General features: G+C 37.8%; 1 pseudogene; it reads right to left on the bottom strand.

Annotated features, from left to right (window-relative positions):
* Positions 1–2,966: 2,966 nt before the first annotated feature.
* Positions 2,967–3,608, bottom strand: LOC148926546 (secreted RxLR effector protein 161 pseudogene; annotated as a pseudogene).
* Positions 3,609–5,855: the final 2,247 nt, after the last annotated feature.

Below are 5,855 nucleotides of genomic sequence, written 5' to 3' on the forward strand. Positions count from 1 at the left end.
TCGTCTTCTTATGGTGTAAACCATTAAGACTCGCTAGTCTTTCTATATTGCACTTCTATAAGTATTCTGAATCTCTTGAAAAATCAAATGATTGTAACTCATAGTGCATCAAATAGACTTTCTCAACTCTCAAGCTATTTAACGAAATGTTAAAATCTTGATAGTCTAGATCAGTTCGAACAATTTCTAAGTATTTTCTTGGCCTTAAGGCTAAGAGCCATAAATACTTTATCATTCAATGATTAAGAAGTTGATGTGTTGTTGAATACTCAACCTTGTCGCACTTATATTATTTTAATACTATGATGCCTTAAGCATCAACCATAAAACAATAGTTGAGCATTAATAGCTCCCACTGCAACAAAAATCTAACTGGATCAAGATCTCTTACTTAGAAGTTGCATTGTCATGTAAGCCATTGTCCTTCTATAATATAGGTCAATCCAACTCACAAAGCATCTTTTCTCGCTTTAAACAAACTTTGATGACAATTAAGGCTCTCCCATTTCCATATCTAGTCTTTTGTTCAAATGAACTGGGACTTAAGAAAAATGCAGCCTTTATGAATTTGTCATCTATCATGTTACTTTTCTCTAACAGTAATATAACGACTATTATTCTGAAGATTTTCAATTTTTCAGTTAAACCTTCTTGTAGTCATTTCTTATTACTTTAGGCGATGACTTGTGTCAGAAACTATTTGAGTGATCAAAAAATCCTCAAAACATTCTGTCACTCTAGGATATTCCAATCGAATCATCTTGACAGATTCTATTGATATCCATCTTTCATCGTCATTAACCAAGACTTGTCGAACTACTTAAAGGAAAATAGCTTGACCTTATTCCTCAAAGAACTTGTCAAGTACATGCATAATGCATTCTCGAACATTCTTCGTGGAATTATGTCGAGGAAATGGAGGACATGAATCATTGAGTATAAACTCCAAGCTTTCAGCGATGAGAATCTTATCCATTTTGGTTTCCGGTCTACATAATTTAGGCATTCGAGTTGTCTTTCTTCTTTAAGGATCGCAGACAAATATTAAATGACATAATGAAGATTTGGCAAATAAACTTATTATCACATACTCATGCTCAATACATAATCACAAATAACCACAAAACAATTATGTATCTTACAACAACAAAATTAATAAATTGTATCCTCCTCTGGAGGTTAATACGCATTAAAATTTTGACAATTTTAATGGTCACAACACCAACGCATCAATTGCTTCCTCCTCTGGAGGTTGATACGCCTAATGTTGCCTAAGCACAACCAACAGATTTAGCATTACAAAATTTTATTTCTACAACACACTCCCATAACAATGTTCATGTGCTGATAACAAAACCAAGCTATCTCATAAATTCTGATTGAACCCTGAAACTCGCAGTTCCTTAGGATTATTGTCCCCACTCTGCAGGTGGCAATAATATTGGGAACCACTTTCTAGTTCATTCTATTTATTATGTGAGAAGTTCTGTTGGTTTTGCAGCGGAAATCTATTTAGTTTGATTGAAAGATTTACATCTAAACATGCTTTTATCTGATTGTAAACTAGAAACATGTTCATAAGCATATAATCAAGATCATACTGAATATATATGCAATTAAATAGAACGATTTACCGTATGAATTCAAGCAATTGAATTCGAACTCCTTCTTCAATCGATCTCTACCACGGATCTTCTGATTTGTTCCCTTTAACTTGAATTTGACCTTTGTGTGGGCAAAGCTCGTCAAATCCTCAAAAGCTGGAGAATAATTGAATAACCCTAAATACCGAAAATTCACTCTCTCTCCCAGACTGCAGAGAACGAAAAATATCGGTAGTATTAATTCTGTCTTCTCTTCTTCTCCCTTTTATATTAAGTTAATTATTTTGGGCCAGACCAGAGATCTATGGAGGATTGGATTGGGCCACAGTTCAGGCTTTCACTAATTAAATTAAAACTAATTTAATTCAAGCCCAAACTTAAATATTATTATCATCCACTATAGATATAATATTGACTGCCCGTCCAAACCGAAATTACGAGTATTCCAGGACTTCCTCTTTAATTAAATCATTTCCCGTGTTAAAGATATAAATATCCATTAATTAATATCAAGTCTGCTATCTGACTTTTATTAATTAATTTCTTTTTCCAAGAGTGGTCTAGTTTAGAAACATTATTTATTATTCATGGAATAAATTCCAACTGGCCAGTTTTCTGAATAATAAAACCTTTTTCTAAACACCTCTTGAGGATATTATCAGACTGGCCTCTCCCAGCACACGATTCATTGCAATAACAATACTAGCACCACTTAGACATTAATGATCACTACCCAATCTATCAGGATTCTTGGGCAACGAAATACCCTCACCATTTGATAAGTCAAAGTCGTTTTCAATTAATATCGTATGCTCAATGTTATGTCAACAATGATTAAGAAATGACAATCACCGAGACCTCGTCTTTCAGTAAATAGCCAAGAAAGACTTATCTCACTGTTTGATCCTTTCAGTGCTATACCACACCGACGTCGTTCATTTCCTTAGGTAAGGAAATTTTCGGACTGACGTCGCAACCTTTCACGATAGGTAGTCAAAGTCTATCTAGGTTGTGAAACATTTTTCTTACTGCATGAACCGACAAGTTACCTACTGTGAACGCCGCTCACAACTCGTCTACTGTGCAGAAGACTTAGACTCATTTTGCTTAAACTATGTATTTAAATGGAAAACATATTTCAACATCTCATAAATACATAAGTAACCCATAAGCAAAACACATTGTAACAAAATATTCTTTCTCATTAAATGGTAAAAATGGATAGAAGAGTTATTACATATACAAGCATACGAAAGATGCTTTTCCAGTATACTAAACTCTAACAATCTCCCACTTATACTCAAAAACAGCTTTCGAGTATACCAAAACTGCAAAATCCTCCCACTTATACTGAAAGCGGGTCTAGGTCAATCGAACACCTAATCCTTTCACGTGACGTTCAAACGTCCTGGCTGGAAGTGCCTTTGTGAATGGATCTGCCATGTTGTTTTCTGATGCGATCTTGACCACTTCAATGTCTCCTCTCCGCACTATATCACGAATGATGTGATATTTCCTCTCTATGTGTTTGCTTGCCTTGTGGGCACGTGGTTCCCTTGAGTTTGCCACAGCACCAGAGTTGTCACAATAAACAGTGATGCTCTTGGGCATACTCGGAATCACATTCAAATCAATAAGAAAGTTTCTGAACCATATTGCTTCCTTTGCGGCTTCTGATGCTGCCACATATTCAGCTTCCATGGTAGAGTCCGCGATGCATTTCTGCTTCACACTCTTCCAAATTACGGCTCCACCTCCTAAAGTAAACACATATCCAGAGGTTGATTTCCTCGAATCCCGATCAGACTGAAAGTCCGAATCAGTGTAACCTAAAGGATACATCTCGGATGCCTGGTAAACTAGAGAATACTCCTTAGTTCTTCTCAGATACTTGAGTATTTTCTTTACCGCAATCCAGTGTCCTTGACCAGGGTTAGACTGATACCTTGCTACCATGCCAACGGCAAAGCAAATATCGGGCCTTGTGCATAACATAACATACATGAGACTCCCAACTGCTGATGCATAAGGGATCCTTCTCATAGCTTCTATCTCAATAGGTGTTTTGGGACACATATCCTGAGACAGAGTGATTCCATGGCTAAAAGGTAGAAAACCTTTCTTGGAATCTTGCATGCTAAAACGCTTAACTATCGTATCAATGTAAGATTCTTGAGATAGGCACAACATCCTTCTCTGGCGGTTCCTTAGAACTTTTATGCCTAGGATGTGTCCAACTTCTCCCATATCTTTCATCTCAAATTGACTTGATAGCTAATCTTTCACGTCTGACAAGATTTTCTTACTGTTTCCAATCAATAGTATGTCATCTACGTAGAGTACCATAAACACTACATTCTTACCTTCAACTTTCTTGTACACGCAGTTCTCATCTGGGCACTGCTCAAAGCCAAAAGACTTCACAGTTTGGTCGAAACACATGTTCCATGATCGAGATGCTTGCTTGAGGCCATAAATGGCCTTCTTAAGCTTCCACACCATGTGTTCTTTGCCCTTGACTACATATCCCTCGGGTTGTTCCATGTAGATGGTCTCCTCAAGACTTCCATTTAGGAAAGCTGTCTTGACGTCCATCTGCCATACTTCCCAATCCATGTAGGCTGCGATAGACAAAAGAATTCGGATTGACTTGAGCATAGCTATTGGCGAAAAGGTCTCATCGTAATCGATACCTTCTCTCTGGGTATAACCCTTAGCTACTAGTCTTGCTTTGAAGACTTTAACTCGTCCGTCAGGTCCTCGTTTACGTTTGTAAATCCATTTGCTCCCAATGGCAGTACAACCTTCAGGTAGGACTAACAAATCATAAACGTCTTTGTCTATCATTGATTGTAGTTCATAATCCATTCATTCTTTCCAGGAATGACTATCTGAATCTGCCATCGCCTCTTTGAAGTTCCATGGGTCTGATACATTGCCGTCCGGGTCTAAGTCAGATGACTCACCCAAACCAATGTACCTTTCTGGTTCATGAGGAACTCTCCCACTACAACGACGCTCTACAATTTGTGGTACAGAAGTTGATATCTCAGGTATAGATTGTACTTGTGTTATTGGATCTTTGCTTGTGGAAACTGAAGTATCTCTTAGTTCCTCAAGAGCTACTTCACTGCTGGGCTTATGATTCATCACATAGTCTTCTTCTAAAACTTGGCATTTGTGCTAACAAATACCTTCTAATTTCGTAGACTATAGAATTCATAGCCTTTCGTTCCACTGGGATACCCTACAAACAAACATACCTCAGTACGAGACTCCAACTTCGTTGGATCTTTCTCCAACACGTGTGCTGGACAACCCCACACTCTGAGATGTCTTAGACTAGATTTTCGTCCAGTCCACAACTCATGTGGTGTTGTAGGTACTGATTTGGATGGTAAGTTGTTCAAGGTATAGCTTGCTGTGAGCAACGCGTGTCCCCAGAACGAAATAGGTAACTTAGCATTACTCATCATCGATCGAACCATTTCTAAGAGGGTTCTATTCCTTCGTTCAGCTACGCCGTTCTGCTGGGGTGTTCCAGGCGCAGTCAATTGGGATTCAATTCCCGCCTCTGATAAGTAGTCAAAGAACTCACTACTGAGGTACTCGCCTCCACGGTCAGACCGTAGAGACTTGATTGTCTTACCATGTCGCGTCTCCACAAGTGCCCTGAATTCTTTGAACTTTTCAAAAGATTCTGACTTGTGACGCATCAAATAGACATATCCAACTTTCGAGTAGTAATCAATGAAGGTGATGAAATACTGAAATCCGCCTCTAGCTTGAGTATTCATTGGTCCACACACATCAGAATGAACGAGCTCAAGTACTTCCTTGGCCCTATTACCCTTGACCTTAAATGGTCTCTTAGTCATCTTGCCTTCCAAACATGATTCACAAGTTGTATAAGGTTCTATTTCTAGATCCTTAAGTAGACCTTGGTCTATCAACGCTTGAATCCTAGTAGGGTTAGCATGACCAAGTCTAAGGTGTCATAAGTACGTTTCGTTCATTGAAACAGAAGGAGATTTTCTTTTTCGAGAAATTTTCGAAGTTGAGTTAGATTCAGTTTTATGTTGCATATACTGTGTAGACATTATAGTGTAAAGGTTGTTTTCCATGATACCACGACAGATATAAGAACCACATTTCTTGATAATGCATGAATCATCAAATGAAATCGAATATCCATCAGAAACAAGTTTAGAAACTGAAATTAAATTTCTTCTAAACGAAGGTATCAACAAA

Source organism: Salvia hispanica, chromosome 5 (genome assembly GCF_029641045.1).
Source record: "Salvia hispanica isolate PSC_SH4W2 chromosome 5, Shi_PSC_v1, whole genome shotgun sequence".
Lineage (NCBI taxonomy): Eukaryota > Viridiplantae > Streptophyta > Magnoliopsida > Lamiales > Lamiaceae > Salvia > Salvia hispanica.